We start from the raw sequence: 25,036 nt of genomic DNA, 5'->3' as shown, positions 1-25,036 counted from the left end.
TGTATGGGAAAACCCTTCCTAAGAAGAGGCTGCACGGAGAGAAACAGGAGGTAGGAAGAGGGGTTGGAGGGTGGGAGGAGAGAATCAAGTCCTGACATCTATGAGAGGATGAATTTGTCTTTGTCATTTTCGTAATGACAGGAAGTTCCTCTAAGGATCTAAGGCTTTCCTACTTAGAGCCAAAGGAATCTTTTCAAAATGATATTGTAGCAAGAATTCTATGTTATGACCATCGTCACCATCGTCATCATCATCTTTTAGTTAATACTATTGAAAGAAAACTTTCTCTCCCCAAAGAAAAATCTCGGGACTGCGTCCTCTGACGCCACCTCGCCTCCCTTACCACGGGCCAACCCCTGTTGCTGCGGTGCTGGGGAGGAGCACATCTGTCCTCTGCAGCCTTGGAAACCCGCTCAGATATTCTCCCACATCCCACCTTACTGACTCCACCAAAGGGGAGTCCTGGAAGGCAAGCTGGGGTGTCACACTGTGAGATCTTCCTCCCGCATTTCAGCCATAGGCATGAAGGTGGCACAGACTTGGTGCTTTGTCACTCAGGGGACACGGACCATGCCCCATTAGAGCTGATTAACACACACAGTTTTACTCCAAAGCTAAATTCTAAATCAGAATCACGGGGTTATAAATATTTGATGTTAATGCAAGCCCTCTTTAAGTGCATTGTAAAAATGTTTGGAAATTGTAAACAGTCAGGGCACAGGGAGAAGATGAACTGGAAGGTACACTTTGAAATGTGGCTTACCCTGGAATAGGTGACGTCCAGGAAACATGACCGTTGAGTGCTGAAAGGTGAGTGCCACTTACGTGATTTTGCTGAAAGAGAGAAAACCATATTTGACAGTGTTGTCCCTCATTTTTGCATGCATAGCTTATACAAAGCCTGGTGATTTGTATGTTTTCTTCTAATGTTGATATTAAGGAATTATTGATCAGTTGGGGATAATGGGATTCAGTGTGTCGTTCAACAATTTTTGCCTATCTATATTTGGGGACCAGGCAGTTATGTGCAGGGCCTGGGGATAGCACATGTTTAAAATAGAATCTTTGTAAACTTCCCATATCAGGGATTTGCCTAGAGAAATGTTATGTTTCAAGCAGCACATTTTGATTGTGTTGTATAGAAGGCCTAGGTCTTCTCTCAGCCGGACACTTACTCTTCCATGGCGATGCAGGCACCAACTTTTGGGGGTTCCCCTCTGTGAAGCCTCTGGGCCACCAGGGAGGCAGTTCCAAGGTCATAGCACCAGAGGGCAAGGCTGAAGAATCCTCAGTGGACAGACAGGGAAACTGAGGCCCAGAGCAGGGAAAGGGACTTTATCATGAATGTTAGAGCTCAAATCTCCTTTATAGAAAAAAGATGACTGAAATCTCAGACATCTACTAAGAAAACCACCAAGCAATGTTCACTCATAGTAGTAGTAGGAATACTTTACATTTGTAGTAATTGTCCTCAACCCTGCATGCACACCGGCATCAGCTGAAGAATTTTAAAATGATGGTCCCAACTTAGACTCAATGTGAATATGGTAGTGTTGGGGGGGGTGGTACTCAGGATATTTCCAGATGCTCCCTAGGTGATTCTGATGTGATCTTGAGAGTTGAAACTCAAGATTTTTCATGCCTGCCTGTCTTCAAACCCATGGCTTTGGGATTTAAAGAGGTCACATCTGTTTTCAGAACACACCTGCTTTTAGGGACGTGGAGGAGCTGTAGAAGGGTGTGCAATGGCATCCTTCCTTTCACCGTGAGGCGACACAGGGTCCCCCTTGTGATGGAAGGACGATGTTGCTAGGATTCCACTGCTTCTCCATGTAACCCACCCCCAGCTCAGGTGCTCATCTGCTGGCCAGGGGTTCCAGATCGTCTCCCACATCAGCACCAGCTGGAGAGTTTGTTCAACACAGATGACTGGCCCCCAGCACAAAAGCCGCCGATTCAGTGGGTGGCAGGGGATGTTGATGCCCTAGGTTGGAGGGGCTCATCCTGAGAATCACTGCCTGACTCAGTCTCACTGAGGATGGTGATGCAAGGCGATCCCAATTATTTACTGAATGAAAGAAACCAGGAAAAAACATTAGAAGATAGAGGTTTGTAGGTCAGTCCTAAAAGAAGAACTTTATTTTTTTCTAATACTCATTAGGACATTAAGCTTTTAATCTTTTTTTTATTTTTAGAAATCACTTACTTTATTGATTAACATTGGTTTACTTACCTCTTCAGCTGTCACTGCACCATGCGCTCCACCAAAGCCCCAATAACCCTCCTCCATTGTCCACTCTAGTCCACTGGGGCCTCTGCCCATATGCTTCCCATGCCCACCTCAGTTCTGCATTCAGATTTCTAGGCTTTGATCTGGTTCTGTTTTGTCCCTTTGTGTTGTTCTAAAAAGAGCTTTTGACACTTTAAGTCATTATCAGTGACGCTGTAAAAACTCCTCCTTTCGATCTAAGAGATGACCCAAAGCCTCCTTACTGACCCCACCTCGTCGTCCACCCCCTGCATCTGCCCTGCTTGTGTTTCCTTGACATACTCTGTCACTGACTCCTCTTCCTACCTCTGCCATCAGACGGTGGCCATGATCTCGGCCAAATTTGTAAAGAAAACAATGAACATGACCGAGATATGCTATTCGGTTCTGTAGTCACCACCTACAGTTCACTACCCAGTGAACTAGGCGCGTATGTAAATTCTCAGTGGATATCTGACTTCAAAGAGAAAAATTAATTAAAGCTGTCTACAGATGTAATTGTGATCAGAGCAGCAGGTCTGCAGGGTTTCTGTCTACAGGGCTGTCTTAACACACAGAGATGTGAAATAGTGCTGTCGGTCTAGCTTATGGGCAAAAATATTTTAAATAAATAAATGTCTCCTTGCGTCTCAGCTTACAACACAAGTGCAATTGATGCCCGGCTGCCGGGTGCTACAGTTTATTGAATGCATAATGCCACGCTTTTGTTTGATATGATATTGTGGGAAAAGTTACAATCTCCTGCTCAGAATAAAAAATTAAATGTTTTGGAAGGGGCAGGCCGATTTCGTGCCAAAGTATGTAGCCATCTCCTGTGGAAGTGTTTTAGGGACCGGATAGTTTTTCAACTAGATATGTATCAGTTTTAATTATAATGTTAAGTAGTTCTCCTATTTTGACTAGACATACTTATTATAAATAAACTCGATTCAGCTATGAAATTGCACTCTGATCGGCATTTCATAATCCCAGATAGGAATTGTAATTTGGTTTGAATTATCATAATGTACCGATCACCCTGGACATTTCCCGGCCCGGATTCCTTTCTAAATGTACTTTTGGGAAGTTACTGAATAGTGATTTGACCTTTGGTCCAGGAAGACATCCTTGGAAAGGTCAGGGGCTAAGCTGCTCAAACTGCAGGCGGCCTGCAGTCTTTGGGGACCAGTGCCCCTGGTTGAAATTTGCTACTCTCCCTGGCATACAATCTTGGGCAGGTCAAGTTGCCCCTAGTATGTGTCACAGACTTGACTTCACGGATGTGCCCCCATCCTGTGAGGTCACAGAGGGCCCCCTACTTGATTTTGTGCTCTCCTATCACCATTTTGAAATTCTGAATTTTGGGAAAAGACATTCCACACTTTTATTTGGAATCGAGTCCCACAAATTATGCAGCTGGTCCTGATGTAACACTGATGGGATGAAATATTGCCACATGTGTAGGGCATAGGGCACTTAGCATCCCCTCTCCCCAGAATGACCTACGATCTGCCTCTTCTTTATCATCTGCTGAACAAGTGAGGAGGCAGCTGGTGTGGTCTTCGTGTCTTGCCCATGTCCTCAACCTGGGCTTCAGGATGAAGATCTTGTTTCTGGACTGGGAGATGCTCGTGGTTCCATTTAGAATGTTCCATGCATGCCTTACCTCTTCAATGCTTTTTAATTTAAAAGAAAAAAAAATGAAAAGATAATAGGACTAAGAATGTGTAGGATTTTGATTTCCCTGTGCCAAAAAAAAAAAAAAATATCTTCGGTTTCCTCAGTGTTGCAGGAGTCTTTTGTTCACGTTAGCTTCACTTCCCTACAGTTTAAATCACTGCTCTTCTAGAACACATCTGGAGACTGCAGTAGTTTCTAGGTGGAGGACGGGTTTTCCTGTGAACCTAGGACAGAAAACTCTCTTGAAGCCTCGTAGGCTTTCTCTTTCTCCTTCTACCTCTGTCAGCACATCCGTCACGCAGATGGTCACTCTGTTCACCCCACCTGGAATGTCAAAGGAAACTGGAGGGAGCCAATCAAAGCTGAATGCAACCATTTTGAAGAAGGATTTTATTGGATGAAAGCCCCATTGGAAGGAGGCATGGCCTTGCCATCCAAATGGAGTTCTGGTGGGGATTCTGTCTGTGGCGAGGTGCAGGGAACTTGATAAGGGCACCGTCTTGTGTCCTGGAGTCTACTCAGGGGTCATGGAAATTCAGGCAAAGCCAAACCACAGTTTTAACCTGCCTTGTCTGCCAGAGCGGCAGTGAGTAAGCCATTGGTGTTGGGCCAAACCATTTGCGAGGAGCAGTGAGTCCCATATCCTCCACTTTCTGCAACTTTCAAGAATCTGAGAACTTGTGAGTCCTCAGAGTGTGTTCCCAAGAACGTTTTATTCTACAAGCAGTATCATTTGTACTTTCTGCTTCCACTTGCAAATCCACTCGCCATCACACCCTGAGATTTTTCCATGTTCGGATTCATCTTCAGATCTGCAATGCACCCCAGGAATGAAGGAAATCCCATGTTTAGATCCAGTCCTCTGATTCCTTCCACCTCCAGTGCTAATTGGAAGACCGGGCTCCACACTTGCTGTTTAAATCAAATCCCACCCTGATTTTCCATTCACAGCCAGAGATGTCTAAGCTGTACCTGCCGAAGAGCCATTATCTAATCTTTCTGGGAAGTTTACACTCTCTCTAGTAAACCTCTGCATGTTTACCCAGAACAGTGTTTTATGGTGTAAGAGATACTTTGCCTCTGAGTGCTAACGCCAGTTTGCACCTGGCATGAAGAAGAGAGTTTTAGTAAGAGCTTGATGAATTCGCTGAATGCCTTTCAAGTGAAATTTCCTGCGATTAAACTTCAGAATCCTCCCACTCCCACCAAGCTTGAACAATCACTCCTACAGCACCACAGAGTCTGGGTTCTGAACATGAAGACTCCTCAGTGCTGAGTTAATTGCAGGCTGTCAGAAACGGGGCCCTCTTACAAGGTGCCACCCTCCCCCCTGGGGCAGAGGCACTGAACCCGGCAGGAGGGGGTTTTAGGTTGATGCCAAACCCCATCACAATATTTGAGGACTGGGGTTTTGATACAGACTTCAGGGGATCAGAGAGGAAAGCACATTTTGGTAGAAGAACTGATTTGGGTTCTAAGAGTGAGCTTGTCATTTGCATCTCAGCGTGGACACTGTTTTGTGAAATAACTCTGGGCTGCTTCCCCAGAACGGGGGAAGTGGGGAGATGAGAGGTCTTTGATATCACTAAAATGCCCAATCTCAGAAACTTGCAGAAAGTACTTAAAAGTTTCCCCCTATCTGGAGAGATCGTGAATTCCTGTTGTCTCTGGGGTGGGGGAAATTGATAGCCACAGAATGTCAAGACAAAGTTTTCCAACTTGGCGGCCACGTCCAATCTACGAAGGAAATTGACAAAGTCCTAACCCTCAGGGACACAAGATGCTTTACCTCGGAGTTTCTGGGAATGGGGACTAGACAACTGCACTTTTTAGAAGTCCCTGTTTAAGCCCAGAGGCACCCCCAAGTTGAAAACCAATATCTGGTGGGTTTTTGATGGATTTCCCAAGTTTTGATGACCTGTCCCCATGGGCACCCAAACATCACCCACATTCCTGAGACAGAAAAGCCAATTTCCCGCAAGATGACCCAAGAGAGAACAAACCACCTTGATGGTTTATGGTGGCAGCTTGTGCTCTGTGACCCCGTGACCACAGAAACGGGGCCTCGAGTAGAAGAATGTGGAGAAAGTGCGGGGTCCCGGGAGAAGGGGTCCTTTCAGGGAACTTCTACAAAATTAAGATTGTAAATCACTGGATCTGGAAGGGCGAGATGAGTAAGTAGTGCAGACGGCATAGCGCCCCCATTGTAAAACGCACCCCCCCAAAATCTGAGAATAGAAGTACAAGTGCTTACAGTCCCAGCTTGCCAACAGCCTCTGTGCCCCATTTAGATGTGGGGTGTCTGAAAAACTAGGTAAGGGAAAGAAGGCAAAAACAATTTTGTGTTTGCCACTTAACTATTTGTCGAACGCTTCATAGAAAGATCAAATCAAAGTAGAGTTCAAAAACACTGTTTAATGAATTCCATACTCAAAATAATGGATGGTCTTCCTTTTGCTGAGTGATGCTAATAAGGAAAGACAGGTGTTTACTTTTAAACAGAGCTGGCATTATAAAATTAGCAGACAGGGTGATTTCACCCTATTCAATTTGCAAAATGGGATTTGGAGAAGCCTTTGGGGTTTTTCATCAAGGCCACACTCTTGCTGGAGAGACTCCTGCTTGCAGAGATGGGGTGAGGTCTCCAGCGGGGTTTGAAAGCCATTTAGGGAAGGGATTGGAAGTGTCCATCTTCCCACGCCACAAAGTAATGGCCCCTTCCATCGTGTAATTGAATCGTGCTTCTGTCTTCTTATCTTCTCCTGCAACTCCAATCTGTTCACCTTCCTTCTAGAATCTTTCAACTCTCTGGCTTCGTCTCTACAAAGCAGAGAGGAAAAATGTGATCACAAAAATGGTATTTGCTTCAGTCTTTTGTGTTTTTAAGATTTATTTATGTATGCATCCAAGAACTGGGGTGCAAGCCAGAGGCGGGGGGTGAGAGGACCCACCAGAGAGAGTGGGGAGCAGACAGGCAGATCCATTGAAACACACTGCTAAGGGGAGCAGCGAGGAGATAGGAGAGGTCTGCTGCGCCATGTGTGTCAGCTCCCTGGCCAGCTGGGGATCGAACTCATGCCTCAGTGGCCTGCAACAGCCTGATAGTGCTGTTTCTAACCCCTGCTTCAGTCTTTAAACAAAGAGAGTCTTTAAAAGAGAGAGCGAGGTCTGCAATGCAGCCTGACCCACTTCCTCCCCACTCCGCACCCCTGGGAGGTTTGCCCCCGGGCCACACAGGCCTGGTTTTCAAGAGTCCCCTAGTTTTGTGATGCCTTATGCTGAGGCCCTTGGGTTATGCATGGGGGGGGGGGCACAAATCTCTGTGCCCCTCTCAAGGCTCTGAGGGATGCCTGGCCCCGGAATTCCCATTGCATGTGCACCCCAAAATTCACCTGGATGTGCGCTCCCATGTGGCATGGTGCTGCTCTGAAGGTGGGCTCTAGGGTAACCTCTCCAGTCCCCCTTTAATTTGGGAAGAAAAAAAAAAAACATCCACGATATTGTCTTCGAACATTAAGTAAAACCTTCTTTAAAAACCTCTGTTTAAAAGGTGGCAATAAATCTATGTCCCGGACTGAATTCTTTACACAGCCCTGGAATTCTAAACCTCTGTGTGGCTGGAATCTGGGGCAATTACACCTCAGGGCCAGACCTGCGGTAATGCCCCAAATTACTTTCTGGAGGGGGTGGCCGAGGGGGTTCCCATTATTTTAAAGGCAAGACTTCAAACCAAATGTTTCTCTCTTTATTGATCTGCTTTCATCTCCTTTCATTGCATTTCCTGTTTGGCTTTTTCCTCTTCTTTTTTTTTTTTTTCCACCCCGGTGGTGAACACCCTCAAATTGGTGATTGAAGACCTTGAAGGTGCTGTTTACAAAGGCTATTAATGCCCCGTCCCCCTTCCCTGTTTTACGGCCAACAAGCCTGACACAAAGCCCTCCTTGGTAGACACTCAGATGCTGGAGCAGCCCCCCGAGTTTCTGGATTTGCGGATAGCAGGAGACAGGGCAAAGGATGCCTGCGCGTCCCCTGGCTGCTGCGGGCCGGCTGCCTTTCCAGCAAGCTGAGGGAGACAGAGTTAGCATCACTGAGCGACTCAGCTGGGCAGGGCTGCACTCCTTTGTGGGGCGCAGAGCCTGTGGACCCCCCTGGGCGGGAGCGTGAGTGTTGCATGCAAGTGTGCACCTGTGCATTCCCACGGGGCACGCCTGTGGCCTGAGAAATGCAAAATCACCCATTTTGCAGATATTGAAAACAGGTATGAATCAGCCGAATGCTTCCCCCGGTGTGCAGTAAGTGCTTATCGCGTCATGCTTATCATTCGCGCTCTCAATTGCCGCCCCAAAGTCAGCCACGTTGCATCGTCACGTCTACATTAGGGCTGTGGGTTTCTTGCCTCTAAAATAATGAGGTTGTATTTGACCAGAATTTTCCAGCTCCTGAGGGAGGAAGGACAGGATGAGAACCAGGCCGTAGATTCTAGAATCATTCAAATCCAGGTGCCAGTCTAGCTCTGTGACTGGTGAGCCCTGAAACCCTTGGGAACTTTCTTGACTCTCTAAGGTCTGCATTTCATCGTCTGTATAGTAAGAAGAACACTGACTCCCCCTCACGAGGCTGACATGAGAACGAAATGAGTTAATGTCCACCTGGGCAGCTTCCTAAATGTGTCATGCCGGACACGGGCGACCACGTCCACGCACGTCCACGCTTGCATGCATGTACCCAGAGGCTAAGACAAGAAGTCCAGAAAAGAAACGCAGGACAGGAAGTCCAGGCATGGGTACACGCACCTTCTTGCCTTACCAGATGCAGACCATCGCGGCGGGCAGAGCTAAGGGCTCCGGCTTCTGAGCAGTTCCACCGCAGCTGCATCTCCACGCCCTCTGCCCACTGGCACTCTGCAAAAGTGACATCAGGACGGCAGGACCCCGAGGCTGCTCCAACGGATCGTTTGCCGTGAAACCATCAGCTTGGCTATCTCAGCTTCAGGAATAACTGGCTCCTCAGTCCTGTAAATGCCATGATTGTCAATATTGGCCATTGGAACTGCTTGTCACCTCCTCGTGTGACAAGATCATCTTTGAGTTTCTCTTTTTTGTAACCGTCCACATCTTTTTAATGTAAAATTGTTTCCATTAAGTAATTCAAAATAGTCACGTGGAATTTTTAAGAATCAGGAAAAATCAAATATACCTCCGTGTACTCGACAGCTAACATAAGAGGTTGGTGTACACTGGACACTCTCGCGATCTAAATATTATCATTTCCCTTCATTTCTCTCATATATTTGATCTGTGCAGTTGTGTAAGCTTTTGAGCAAAGGCACTCCTACCCTGTGCTCTGAAATTCATCGATGTTGACATAAAGCTATTGAAAATACAATTTTCACTTCTTTCTGGTAGCTACCCATTTCCCCACTTCCATTCTCCTGGCCAGAGATACTCATGTTTCTTTGTATTTTTGTTTTATTCTTACTGAATCAAGCATTGCCTACTGTAAGGTTTCCTAGGTTGTCCCTCAAGAAGCAAAATTTACTTTTAAGGTATTTCTTTTTGTAACCTTACTAAACAATAAATGCAAGCTCGTTTTCCAAAGTGGTTGAACTTAACATTCCCACCAGAAGTTTGTGATACTTTGTATAATCAACAAACGTTAATGCAATCAGACGTTTAAATTTTTGGCCAATCCATTAACTGTAAAATAATATCCCTGTGGCTTTAATTTGCAATTGACGTTTCCAGCGATCAGCCTCTTTTCCCCGTGCTGACTGTAAATTCGGGATTCCTATTTTGGAAAGTCTCATCAAGAATTCCGCCCATTTTCCTATTGGGTTGTTTGTGTTTTTATTCATTGGTTTATCAGTTTCTCCTGTCTTTTCGTTCCCATACTTTTAGCAGTTAGATGCATTGTAAATATCTCCCTCCAGCTTAAGTTTATTCTCTCAGTAGTCCTTGGTAGATGAAACTTATCAATCTTTTCCTTTCTGATGTGTGCTTTGAAAATTCTTTCCCTATGTCAAAACATTAGGAAATTGTCATCCAAACTTATTCGATGATGCTTTCATGTAAAACTTTAATCCACCCACCGGGCTGTGCAGGAGCAGAGGAGAGACTGTGCCTGCAGATGGCTTTCCTGATCCAGGGGCCCTTTCGGTCATAAAACAAACTCCCTTTTGGTGTGGGCCTAATTCTGGATTTTCTCTTTTGTGCCATTGATCTACCTGCCTGCTCTTGTTCCAAATCACAGTGCCTTAATTTCTAGAGATTTCGAAGAAGTGGTATCTGCTAATGAAGGCCTGCCTCCTTTGTTCCTTCCTCCTTGTCCATCTTGAGTGTTTTCATTTATTTGACTGTGGAATTCAGCTCCCACTGGAAGTTTGAATGGAACTACGACCAATCTATAGAAAAATCTGGGGACACAGTCTACTTTTTATCATATTAATCCTGCCTATACTGTCTTTCAAAATGTTTTTCTAATTTCTCCATAATGGTCTGGAACATCTTCTGTTTGAGTCATTCCTCTGTAATTTGTATTTTATGTTGCTGTTGTAAATTTATGTCGTAGGCTGTTTTCTGCTGTATTGTCCAGTTGTCGATGGTGTTTAGAAAGGCTGTTGACCTTGCGTATTGAATTTTGAAAACTAGCACCATTGCTAAAGTCTTGAATTTTCGTAATTTGTGGTAGATAATTTTGACTTTCCTATATAAACTGTTACATCATTGTCAAGCAGTGGCCTTTTTATTTCCTTCCTAATCCTTAAACATATTGTTTTCTTGTTTTGCTGTGCTTCCTGCACGCTCTAACCTAGTGTTGACTGGAAGTGGCAATAGTGACTGGCCGCTTCTTCTCTGATGTACAGTGTATGGGTTATTTCAATATTTAGTTAAATGTTTGCCTTAGTTGTTTTTTTTTTTTTAATGCACTCCTCATTTGGTTAAAACATTCTCTTTTTTTTCCATTTGATGAGCTCTTTTTCACTAAATGGACAATGAGATATATTGAACACTTTTCTCTGCATCTAAGAAGATGATCTTGTAATTTCATTTCTTTAATTTTTTTAATAATGGTGAGTTAAACTCTTGATTTCCAACTATTAACTCAAGTTTGCATTTAGGGATAAACCTAGCCTGTCACAATGTAGCATCTATTTTATGCAGGGCTGGATTGTGTACTAATACTGTATTTATAATATTTGCTCATTTTTCATAAGTAAAACTTTGTCTGGTTTGGGATCATAATTGTACTAATTTCATAAGTGTGCAGGGAGTATTTCCTCTTCTGTTTGCTGGAAAATTTTGTCTTAATTTGAAATCATTTGTTCTTTAAAAGTTGGTAGAATGCAATGGAAAACTCTGGATCTGGAGGGTTTTTGAGGAATGATTTTTTTCCCCTTTTTTAAGTTGAAGTATAATGGACACATAACGTTGTATTAGTTTCAGGTGTACAACATAATTTGATATTTGTACACATTGTGAAAAGCCACAAGAGTCTAGTAAAGATTCATCACCACACCTAAGTTAAAATTTTTTTTCTTGTGACAAAAACTTTGAACATTTACTTTCTTTAACAACATTGCAATTTATAGCATAGTGTTATTAATTATAATCACCATGCTGTACATATATCCTTAGCATTTATTTATTTTGTAATTGGAAGTTTGTACCTTTGACCCCTAACCCATATCACCCACCCCTCACCCCCAGCCTTTGGTAACCAACAGTCTGGAGGAATTACTTTAAATCATGAATTTAATGTACAGAATAATTATAAAGCTGTTTTCATTTTTTCTTTCTATTGAGTCTAACTGTTAAATTATACTTTTTCTTAAAATAAAATTATCCATAGATTTGTCTTAAAATGTCCTAGAATAAATCATCACTAATTTTATTATCCTTTTTAATTTCGGTAGCATCTGTGGTTATTCTCATTATTTTCATTTCTTTTATGTTTATAGACCTCTCCATACTCTTTAGTCTTAACAAGTCTTGTCAAAATTTGTCAATTTATTAGTCCTTTAAGAGAGCCAAATTGCCAAATTTTGGTTTTGCCTATACTCTAAAGAATATATTTATTTTATATCTCATTAATATCTGCTATTGCTTTAAGTATTAATATTTTTTTATTTGGGGATTTGTTATTGTCAAACAAAGTTGGATATTTCACTTACTCAATATCAGTGCCTAATTTCCTAATAAAACCATTTCTATCAAAGTTTAGTTTCCCTCTAACTTTTCATCTAAGAAATATTTTTCTCATCTCACAAGTTCTTTTATGTAGTTTTTGTTAGTTTTTCAGGTCTAAATGTATTCTAATTTCTATTAAGATTTCATCCTTCAGAGAAAGACAAGCACCAGATGATTTCACTCATCTGTGGACTCTAGAGATACAGAACAAAGGAACTGGCAAAACTAAACCAAAACAAGCCCTAGAAATCTGACTTTAGAACTGAGCCTCCAGAGGGGTCTGCAGGTGGGGGGCACAGGGATGAGGGGCCTTGTGGGGGGAATCACTGGGGCTTTGGTTGTGGGTGTGGTGGTGGTGGGTGTGGGAATATACATTTAAACAGGTGAGATCCTACACCCCTAAATCATGCAGTGTCATAAACCGATATTAACCGCAATAAAAAATAATAAAGGCAGAGATTTCATCCTTCACAATTATGCAGTGTGGCTTCTAATGTCTTTTCATATGAGATTTTTCTGTTGTACTTTTTTATGTAATGACTTTATTGAGATATTTACTCGTTAAAGTAGACAGTGGAGTTCTCACAGTTGTGCAACTATCACATCAGTCTTACAATGTTTTCATTCTTCCAAAAGAAACCTGAGGCCTGTTAGTAGCACCCCACATTTCCCCGGCCCCTGTACCCGGGCTCAGCCTTTCTGTCCTGGTAGATTTGCCTATTCTGGACTTTTTATACTATGAGCTGCTTTGCGATTGGCTGTTCCCGATCAGCCCATGTGACAGAGGACATCGTGTCTTAGAGACTTTCTGTCACAGGATCACATCCCATCTTGTGACGGGGTTTTTAATTTATACCCTGTTATGAGTAAGTGGACATCTGAGTTGCTTCACTTTTTAGATGTCAATAAATGCTGCATGCAAGCTTTTGTGTAAACATTTGTTTTCATTTGTCTTGGGTATATGCCTAACAGTGGAAATGCTGACTCATATGGTGGCCATCTGAGGGCCTGCTAGACTGTTTTCCAAAAGATGGAACCATTTTATGTTCCCACCAACAGCATGCAAAATTCCAATTGCCCTACATCCTGTCAACACTTGTTATTATTTATGATCGCATTAATGTTGGCTTGCCTAGTCATTTGTGTTTGAGAGGTACAGAAACGCCCCTTTCAGGTGGTTACTGCACCATACCCTCCAGCAAAGCACCCACCACCCTTCTTAGGATTTGAAGATTCATTTAACTTTGATAAAATCCAGCTCATCTTATTTTTTGTTGGTACTTAGGATTTTGGCGTCGGAGATTCAATTGTCAAATCCAAGAGCATGGTTTACTCCTAAATTTTCTTCTGAGAGTTTTGTAGTTGCTGCTTTTATATTTAGCTCTGCCGTTCATTTTGAGTTAATTTATTTGCATGGTGTGAGGAAGACCCAGTTTCTTCCTTTTGTGCATGGAGAACTAGTTGTCCCAGACCATTTGTTGGGGAAAAAAAGCTGTTCTAGTCTCACTAATTTTTCTTGGCACCCTATCAAAAATCAGTTGACCATAAATGTGAGGATTTATTTCTGGACTCTTACTCTCATTCTGTTGATCTATATGCTTATCCTTACACCTATACCAAGTTATTTTTGTCACAAATTCAGAGCTCAAGACCCATAAGACCTGGGTTCAAATTTAATAGTGGCATGCACCTGTCATTGATATAACTCCTTGCACTTCACTTTTTCTATTTGTAGTTTAGAAACAATAATGAGATCCAACTTGTGGAGCTGCTAAGAGGGGAAAATGAGTTAATAAAAAAAAAATGCTTAGATTATTGACTTGCCCACTTGAGTATAAACTGTTTTTAATTGCTTATTAAATGTTAAGAAGTGTTGAGCCTCCCTGCTGGCCTAGGGGTTAAGTCTCAGCGCTATCACTGCTACAACATGAATTGGATCCCCAGCCAGGGAGATGACCCACATGAAGCAGGAGACCTCTCCTTTCCCCCTCTGCTCCTCTCAGCTGTGTATGTCAGTAGATCCACCTGTTCTGTTCCCCACTCTCTCTCTGGTGAACCCTCTCACCCCCCCATCTCTGGCCTACCCCCCAGTTCTACACAAAAATAAACATTAAAAAAACCCATTAAGACCTGTAGTTGTTATTGTTGATCATCTGAGGATTATATGATAATATGATTACATGATGCAACCTCTCCAAATTTGCTTATACTGGTACTGATGTACTTTACCACCTGGTTTCATGCTTTCTATTCACTCCATATTTCCATTTCTTCGTCCTTCCATATATCTCTTTCACTATTTCCCCCACTCATTCCATTTTTAACTCTATCGTTTTGTAAATTATCCACCATTTCTTTTATTTCAAATCGTAATCATTATGTTAAGAGTTTTGCATGCATGTTTACAAAGCCTAAAGTGAATTAATATATTCATCTTTCTTTACAAATTTAAGATACTCTAAATCTAGTGAACTTCACTGATTATAATTTCCTTACTATATTATCTCTCTCTACTTTTAACTTCTTATGATATTTTCCTTAAATGAGAACACATTTAAGTTTCAAGTTTCTGTTTGAATATATTTTGCCTTCATTCTAACTTAATAGTTTTACTTTGTGTGCAATTCTAGATAGACAGATATTTTCTCTCAGCATGTTGAAGCTGTCACTACTTCCTGTTTTCTGTTGTCACTCATGACATCACATTTAAATATTCCTTTATAGGTAATCTTCTGATTGTATTTAAATTCATCTCTATCTCTTTTTTATTTTTTAATTTTGTTTTTAAAGATTTATTTGTTTATTTATTTATTTATTTATACAAGCACTGGGTGCAGTCAAAAGTGCCAGAAGGTGAGAGAATTCACCAGAGCCAGAGCGGGGAACAGAACAGGCAGACTGACGAAATACACTGCTGAGGGGAGCAGTGGGCGGCAGGAGAGGTCTATCGTGCCATGTGGGACCCTCGCCCAGCGACCAGGGATCAAACCAGTGCTGCAGAGGCTGTGGGCAGCTTCGCAACCTAGCGCTCAACCGCTGCGCCACCGAGGAGGCCCTGTTTTTATTTTTTTTTAATGTGACCAAGTATTATAGTTGAATGGATGCTTATGTCTTCCAGAATTAAAATTTTGTTTCTTTCATAAATTTGGGGAAAATGTTAGCTTTCAAATAATGCCTGTCTCTCAGTTACTCATTCTCTTCCTGAAAAGTTGATTAAACATATGTTGGACTTTCTCTTTCTTTTTATCTCTTCCTTATGTATTTATTTATTTATTCTTTTTTGTTTTCCCTTTTCCCGTATTTCCCTATCTTGCATTCTGGATAGTTCATTCTGATTGAGAAGCTAGTTCACAATATTGTTGGCTGCTTAGAAATACAATTAAAAACATCCAAAATGCTTTTAACTCCAAGAGCATTCTTTTGTTTTTTGTTTTTTAGAAATTCTGTTTGACCCTTTTTCCAATTCTACTTTATTATTTGTATCATCTCTGCTAATTCATATTTTTATCTCCTCATACTTTCTAATTACATTTCATGTATTTTGTTTACATTTTGCATTTTATTATTTCATTACCAAATAATTTGCTGTTGTTACCCTATGGCTTTTATTTTAATTAACTGAAATTGTATTTGCTACTTGTGATGATCAGCTGAGAGTATGCATTTCTTAAATTCCATTCCTCCAGAGAGCATTTGATTTGCTCCCGACTACTGTCTGGAGGCATCACTCCTGGGGCCAGTTTAAAACAAGTGCTCATCTTGACAGACTTTGGATATCAATGGCACAAGTCTCATGATCAAAAATTCTCTTTATCCATTCTCAAAGTACAGCAATTCAGTCTAGTTTCCTTGATATTTCCTGATATAGTACTGTGTTCAAAAAGTAATTATTTTTTCCTCTGCAGTAGGGATGGGGTGCTTTGCTGCCATTTTTCCTTCGTGTGTTGTGACTTTGGTTGCCATTTATAATTCAAAAGCCAGACTGAGTACCCCTCACTTCTTTAGATCCTTCTTTCCCTTTTGTTTTCTTCTCCTTGAGGGTTCTTTACCTTTTAAAAGAATGTAGCTCAGTTATTCATTTTTAAATGTAAGGAGAGTTTCCTATTTTTTTAGCATTTTTTTTAAAGATTTCAGTGTATGCATCCTTCTCTGTGTTTGTGGATGTGAGTGCCCACATGCATGTATTGGATAATCTACCCCACCATAAATCTGGAGTGGGAAACCTTTTGTACTTGGATTCTCTGTATTTTTTTCTGTCTCTTCTGAAAGTATCCCCTTTGCATGACAATGTGAAACAATTTTTAATGGGTGAGATCATTTCCTTATGGCTACCTCACTGATGCATGCATGCTCATGTATTCTCATTTGTGAAATGAATTAGGAGAAAAATCAAACTCTTACATCCTGGATAATATGTCAAGTTTTTATTTTAGGGTTTCGTGTAAACTGTTCCTGGACCCTATAACCTGAGTCCTTATCTCTAATGCCTAGGAGAATATGTGGGTGTTGAAGGATGCAGGGAAACATCTAGGTTCTGAAACAGAACCTAGAGGCCATTAATGGACAAAAAGAGTTTCAAAGCTAATACAAAAAGTTTTGATTGGAAACAAATCAAAATATCCTAGTATGGTAACAAATACACAAAAGAGTAGTTGATATAAGGGAAAAGAAGGCTTCATCCCAATACCCTGAGGTACTTGAGTCAATGAAACATTAATGGAGAATTAGGAACAGTGCTTCACAATCAGCTGTAGTCTTCAGTAATTTAGCTTGGGCCAGTATTAATGTATCCTCTTGGAAACAGTATGTCTTAGTGTCAAGATCATGGAGCTGAAATCACATGGACTTAAAGCCCTTACTTTGTTGCTCGGCTTTCCAGGCCTCAGTTTCCTGTTCTGAAAACAAGGATGATAATAGGGAGCTGCTTCATAGGTCTGTCGTGAGAATTGACAAACCTATACTTTACAGGAAATGATGAGCACTTGCCACAGTTTATGATGTAATGAGCGGGCTCAAGATTAGAGTTGAGGGGCTCCCTGGTGGCGTAGCAGTTAAGTCTCAGTGCTTTCACCTCTGCAGCCTGAATTCGATCCCCGGTCAGGGAGCTGACCCACATGGTGCAGCAGACCTCTCCTGTCTCCCTGCTGCTCCCCTCAGAAGTGGATTTCACTAGATTTACCTGTTCTGCTCCCCACTCTGTCCACGGTGAATCCTCTCACCCCTGCACCTCTGGCCTACACCCCAGTTCTTGTATGCATAAATGAATAAAAATAAGTCTTTAAAAAAATAGAGTTATGTTTGGTTACTGCCGTGATTCAGCCCTGCTTGTCCAGATGAGGGCATACAATCAAAACCGTCATTTAGGTACCAGAGGGGCCAAGAGCTGGGGATAACTCTTAGAGTCCCATGATAGTGATGAAGGATGCCCCTAGTGATACTGGAAAACTCGCCAGACCTCCTTGGGATCAACTTGTTTTCAATTCATAATACAAAGCAACCACCTAATGAGCTGTTGAATTTAAAGAGGAGAGGATGATCGAAGGGAATTGCAAAAATAAACAGCTCAACCACATGCCAGTTTCCAAGTGGTGGAGACTGCTCCTGCATGAAGAGGGACTAGACCAAGTCCCGGGCATTAGCTGTCTATGTTGGATGACAAGGCTCCTTTGAAGAGTGTAACAAAAAATCTGCTACGAAATCAAGGGGCCTAAGATGTGCTTAATTGTGGAGATGCTAAAAGCTTGGCGATAAGTGTGTGCCAATAGTGCAACTTGATCCAAACTGCATTTGGACTGAGCCTGTAATAAATTGTCAGAGTTCGTCTTTGCATCCACTTAAGCTAATACTGAGTGTCTCATTTCTACAAAGTAAATCACAGTGGCTTTGGTACTTTATTTTCCATCTTGTGTATAAGTAAACTGCAGGATCAATTGGGAGGTAGAATCAATCTGCTATTTATTACCTTGAAATGTGACACCCTATTTTAAGTGCCCTATTCCCTTATGATTTCACTTGAGAAAGGTATTATGTCCAAACAATATAGAAACCAGCTTTACAGCTCCTGGGATTTTTTTACTTCGGCCTGGATGGATTTATATTGTATATAACTTTCAGAACCTAAATAAGTTACTTAGTGGATTTTGAAACAAGCATGTAAACGGGGAAGAGTCATTTGGGGTTTTCTGGGTCTTAAATCTTAGCAGAAAGCACTCATGACCAGAGCATTTTTTCATTTAAAAAAAAAAAAAATGTGCAGGACTCCCATTGACCCACTGATCATGGCTTAACGTTCCAAAGAAAATAAATAAAATTCTCGTGTCTAGGGAAAAGACTCAGGCTTCGTGGGGATTCTGCGATCTTGTCATTATACTTTGTAAAGAAACCTTGGCCTCTAATTTATGGGTTTCAGGAAGAATGCCTCCTCACACTGTGGGGAGGTTGAAAGGGCAAGAGATCTGATGTATATCAGGAAGGTTAAACCTAATCTTTGTGACCTGCCACCCGCCTTTCCTGATTAAAACATGCGGGGTAGGGGCCCCACAAAGACTCTCTCTAAAGTCCTGTCAGTATCTTAGGCCCTAATCTTAGTCCCGGGTCTTGGTTTATGTCAAAACAGTCATTATTTGGCTTGGTGGGGACGACAAGACATGTCTCTAGCAAGTGTGATAAAACATTTTTAAATGCCCCAAACTGAGTTAGATGAAATTGAAGAGAAACTGACAGTAATGAAAGGCTGGTGACAAGCTTGATCCCCATAAATTTGTATTTTATTGGGACTTAAACTTAAGGTTAACCAGAAAGAAAAGGAAAGAGAGAGATGAAAACCTTAAAGGTGGTCCATGAATGATAATAACAACAACATCACATAACTTGGTAGTTGACAGTGAGTCCGCTCGCTCTCCCTCCTTCCTATTTCTTTATAAATGTGCACAGGTCGTTGTATATATGTTCATAAATCTTTCATGTTCTATACATTTCATATGGAGCCCATCCAGGGCCTCCGAGAGGATAAATTTAAGAAGGAAAGATGGTTTCTTCCTTCACAAAAGTAAATTAATTGATGTTGATTAATCCCCTAATATTTCAGGGTACAGCTCACCATCACCTTTCCTTACCCTTCAGTAAGCCATCACATCCCCTGAACCAAGGTCGACAGGACAAACATCAATTAAAAAGGCACAAATGTGCTGTGTGGTGCTTAGGCGGTGCCCTGTTGTATGTGTGAGAATGTGAGCCTGTAGGAAAAGTTTCTGCTTTCTTTTCCCATCCCTGAAGACTCCCCCAAACTTGTCTAAAACAGCTAATGTGTTCTGGGATTTATAGGAAAATTTATTATCTTAAAGATAAAATAATAAAATTTTACATTGTATACAGCCCAGGACCGACTCTGAGAATAAATGTAATTCTCCTAAATTATAAGGAAGCGTAACTTCTGGGTAAGTTCTTGTACGATTGCCATGTAACCTTCAGTCAACCTGGAAATCACAAGGGACTTTTGATTTTAAACAATAAAATTTGAGAGAGACTTATATCCAGAGGGACCAAATTCATAGGTTTACAGAAAGACAAAAGCGGGGGGTGGGGGGGGAGGCAAGGATTGGGGAGATGGATGGAAAATAAAGACAGGAAAACTATTCATTTCTTATCACAGCTAGCCAATGTTAATTAAAACATCATTGCGAATGTATATCAGCAAGGAAACCTCTCCTGCTTCGGCAGGCATTGCCTATGGAATCATAAAGATATCTTGGTTATTTATCTGCTGCTTGGATCTTATCCTTTGCCTCAACAAGCAAGCCCCGCTCCGCCCCCCCTCCCTGCCCCCATTTTATTGCAGGCACTCTGTATATTCCCCCATAAAGTGGAGGGAAACATATGGGCCCTTGTTTGAACTTCTGTAATGAATCCTTCCAATATACTATTTCCTTCTAAAGTTATTTTTGATTTTATTGCAGACTGTTTGTGCATTCTCCCCAACGATCCCTTGGACAATATTCGTATTGGTGAAACGACTTGAAAGGGTGCGTGCCTCTGAGGAAATGGCTGATTGGCACTGCATGCCAATGATTAAGGGCGCATGTGGAGCTGGGCGCCCACTCCCCCCCAACCCCCCCTCCCCGGCATGCTGGCAGCTCCCCCCACAAAGGGCAGCAGGATGGCTTTCTTCCCAGAGCCGGGGACTCCTCCCTGTTGTTGTTTTGATTTATTTTCTTTTCAATGAAAGATTTGCCACTAGTGATTCGCACCCCGAATCTGCCAACATCCCTTGAACTCCTCTCACGTAAACAAATCAGAGGTTTCAAGCTGAAGGCCCACGGTGCCAGGTTAGGCCTCCAGTAGGGTTTTGGGGAGACATGCACAGTGTAAAAAATAATTCGTTAGTGTTAAAAGTTGGAAGTTGTCATGAAAAAATCTGGGTTGATGGCACGGTTGCTAAATTCTTTTCTCCCGACCACAGGAACTAGTGTGTGAAGATTTTCTCCTGAGAAATTAGCACAACTGGCAAGTTCTGCCTGCCATCTCTCACGGTGGCCAACTCCATCCTGCCGATGAGGACGGGTTCAAGGGGAAGCCATGGTTTAAGCCCTGGTTTACATATACTGCATGGCCGCTGCGTAGGCACTGAATCTGGCGGGCCAAAGTAGGCCGTTCTAAAGACAAGCTAATCGGGAAGATTGTTTCTGAATTGGCAGCAGTTTAGGCAAATTTCCATTTGTTCCACATTCCCTTAGGGTATACTTAGGACTTCTTTTTTCAGATATCTCTCTTCTAGGAGAAATTTTGTGCTCATAATTGCTAGAAATAACTTATTCATTTGCCTTCCTTTAACCACAGCCTTCGGGCCTAGTTTCATGTATTACAGGCATCACGTGATTTAATGAAGGGATGAATGAGTGAATGAGACTTTTGTCAGACACTAAAAGAATTTATACCCAATATGTAGATGACAATGTTAGCCATGGCTCCCTTCTAGAATTCTCTTCCACTTCTTGGTCTGATGATTACAGCTGGATCGCCTTTCTACCAAATGTTTATTCCCAGCAATAGGGATTGGACACTTAATGCATATTTGTTAGATAAATTACTTGATCTGAACTAACTGAAAACTTCATTCCCATTTTAAAGATGAGAAAACTAAGAAAGATTTTTGCCTGAGCCTGCAGGTAGTAAAATTTAGAGCTCATGTAAATCTAGTTTTAGATTTTTAATCGAGGCATCTTTGTCTTGGAACTACGATACCATATTGGCTCTGCCTATTCTTAGGAGAAGCCATGTTTCCTCAAGCCTGGCTTCATTTTATCAAGTCAGTTTAATCTTATGAATAGAAAATATCTATCTATCAAATGAGATGCTCCAAACTTTAATTTGAAGAGGGTGTTAAAAAACAAGTCAACAGCGTGACCAGCGATCTCACCTGGCACTTACGTAGAGTTGCTCCCATTTGATGTCAGGGCTCTTGGTGGAGTTAGATAAAGTCAGCCTGTGTAACAAACAGACCAGACATACCCTCTGGCTCAAACTCAAAGAGGTGTATTTCCTTATCTCAGATACACCAAGCACAGGTTACCGCTGAATGGGTGTAGCTCTCTCCCATGAAGACATTAGGGATATGGCCCCTTTCACCCTCAACTCATTCATTGTCTCCAAAGTTGTGATGGTCGCATCTGTCCCCTCCAGCCAGAAGCAGATAAGAGTGTGGAAGAGTCAGGGGGAATCTAGGGGTCAAGCTAAAAGTCACTCACATCACGTCCTGCCTTGTTGCATTGACTAGAATTGTATTAGGTGGCCATCGTAACTTCAAGAGAGGCTAGGAAATGGAGGTTAGCTGTGTGCCCAGAAAGACCATAAAATAAGGACTTTGGAGGGGAGCTACCCATCCCTTGTCTCTTCTGAAGCTAAAAATATTTGTATTAGGTAGACTGGCCAGACTGAGTGTGTTGACACGAGACAGCCAATCCTTGAGCTTCCAAAATCACGTGGGCATGTTGCAATTTAAAAATTGAGCTGAGGGGTATAATTGGAAGACATTTTGGTACCAGCAGTAGACGCTGCAAACTGACATTGTAGACACCACAGAGAATGTTTGTGTTTTTTTTTTTTCCCCAAAGAAAAAGAATATTGAAGAATTTCTTAAAAGAACATTTAGAGAAAATTGAGAATAATTGTGTCATAGTCCTTTCCCTATGTCCCAAGCATTGCTGATACATTGTTAGTAATAACATAATCAAGGGGGGGGGGCTTCCTTTTTCCTTTTTAGGGGATAGAAATAAGGGGGAGAAAACTCACATTTTTGACATTTCTGAGGAAATTTTTGCATGTTGTTTATTGTTTGCTTGGCTTTGTCTTATGTTTCCTATGCTCTGAGAGGTAAAGAAGGGAAAAAACACAAGAGGGCAAATCATGGTAACTTGGTCAACCTTGAAAATTTATCTATTGGGCATATGTCACTGGTTGAACTCAGCAGACACTCAACCCAAGTGGAAATTTGGGTGGACTCTTCTGCAACGTGAAATTTTCACACCACTAGAGACTTCATCAGATTCTACTTTTTTTAATTGTAAAACCTAAATTAAGTATAAAATTAATTTTGAGCCTCCTGGCAGTGCTGGTAGGAGTAGTGGAGGACGGTCCCAGCCCCTCAAATGTCCTTGCCAAATACCGTACCCCACAGAGAAAATGGCTGACCCCAGGTGTGAGATGCGAAAGTGTGAGACTGGAATATCTTGCCATTCCAGGAAATAAGGAAGATAGAAAAAAATACTAGATTTTTGTCAAGGAACTTGGGACTCATAAGAACAGAGACGATTCCCATTGTTTTAAAATGGAATAATTCTAGCATTTACAAACGCTTAAATCTATAAATTCACAGTGATACAAAAATAACCAACCAAACAGATGAGCAACAGTAAGACAAATACCTCTTTGGGCATTGACGAGAAACATTGTTCTGAAAAACAATATATTAAAAAATAATCATTTGTCCTGCATTTCATCTGTAAACTCTTCATTAATGTAACCAAATAGTTAATAACCGCTAGAGGAAAATTTCTCTTCATAGAAGTATTTCAGCTTCTGGGATAAATGAAGAAGGAATGATAAAATTACAACAAAAGCATTTTGTGATCCCCAAGGAGATCATGCCTAAGGTAGTAATTATCAATGGCTGCTAAGTTCATAAAAAAAGACACCACATTTTAGGTGTCTTCTACTGGGACATTTCCTAAGAAGTAATCTCCACCTAAGTTGTAATCTTCAAGGTTAAAAAAGAATTCCCACAGTTTTTTGTAAAATGCCCTTAAAGATCTATTACACAATTATTTTTCAATGTCTACTTAAATGTCTGCATTTTACATTACTTTTAGAGATCAGAGCTCTGTAAAACTTTGTTTTCTAGTAAGCTCTTATGCTCCCTGTTGTCCAATAGAGCACTAAGTAACTTCTTTTGATTTCTTTGCCTTGGCAACCAGGAGGCTCAAAATTAATTTTATACTTAATTTAGGTTTTAAAATTAAAAAAAATAGAATCTGATGAAGTCTCTAGAAATAACTACCAGTTTACTAAAAATGCAGGAAGCAGAGAAACGTTAAAAATACATGAACATAAATAAAAAAAAATCTAAATTGTGGGAAACAGGACAAATCATATGGTTCCTTCTACAAATAAACTATCGTAAAGAGAGTGTGTGAACACTTCAGGGTCCACATTTGCACAAACATTCTTTTTTATGTTGCATCTATGAGATAATTGAACCTCTGGTTGGATATTGATTATAGTTAAAATTTATTCATTTTAAATGCAATAAGTATAATGTATATATATATATATTATGAGTCTTTATATCTTACAGATTATTTCAGAGATACATGTTGAAATATTTATGGATAAAATGTGCATCAAAATAATTGGGGAATGGGAAAGAGTAGACGTCTAAAGTGAGATTGGCCATGAATGTATGATTGCCAAAGCTGAGTGGTCTCTATGAAAATTCACAATTTTATGTATGCTTGAAAGTTTAGAAGTTTAGAAAGGAAAAATACTAACAAGAGGGAAGATCCAGAGCCAAATGCCTGGAGTCAAGTTTTACCCTCACAGCTGTGTGATCTCAGCTCAGGTATTCAGAAAACTGCCTAAGCTTTTGGTGACTTGGTTTCCTGATCCATAAAAAGATTTAATAACAGGGCCTACCTCATTAGGCGGTGAGGATTAAATGAGCTAATAGATGGCACACCTTGGTTGATGTTGGGCATGGACAGTCCATGAGTGTCTGCTTTAGTATAATTATTTTTTATGGAGCTTTCCATTTTCTTGGTGTTGGTGGCACCATTGGGAGCACATTACTAGTTCCACTGCAGGCTCTGGAGACCCCCAGTGGCCTTGTAGCCACTCAAATCTCCTCTAGCCCAAGATGGGACACAGAGTTGAGGCCACTGCTCTCTGGCTTCATGGTGCCCCAGCTGTTCTGTCTGCTTCCAGCAACTCAGAAATCTCATCCATCCCCACCTTCATGCCTTTGCCTTGGTTGACATCGTTGGTCTAGATTGTTCTTTCTTCCTTCTTTATAAACTTTGGTCATCCTGGATGACTGGCTGCCATCTCTGCTGCCCCAGGAGCCCTTCCTGAATGAGGATATCCTCTGACCTTTTCTAAACTGCAACACACTTACTGCTCACACCACACGATCTAGCTTTTCCTCACATCCAGCTGTGTGCCAGTGCCAGCTCACACTGGTTGAAGGAGAGCTGGTGGTGCACTCTCTTTCCAGCTCTCGATTCAGTGATGTCACTTTGTAATTTGAGATTGGCCGAGTCCATGCCGGGAACATTTACACCAGGGCAAGCGCTATGAGCCAGGCATCTTTTTTATCACCTGTGAGCAGATTGTTGCATGCTTTATAGCACAACATTAGTGATGCCTCTTCAGA

This window comes from Talpa occidentalis, unplaced genomic scaffold (genome assembly GCF_014898055.3).
Source record: "Talpa occidentalis isolate TD23 unplaced genomic scaffold, MPIMG_talOcc4v2.1 talOcc4.17, whole genome shotgun sequence".
Classification (NCBI taxonomy): domain Eukaryota; kingdom Metazoa; phylum Chordata; class Mammalia; order Eulipotyphla; family Talpidae; genus Talpa; species Talpa occidentalis.
This window is presented reverse-complemented; position numbering follows the sequence as displayed.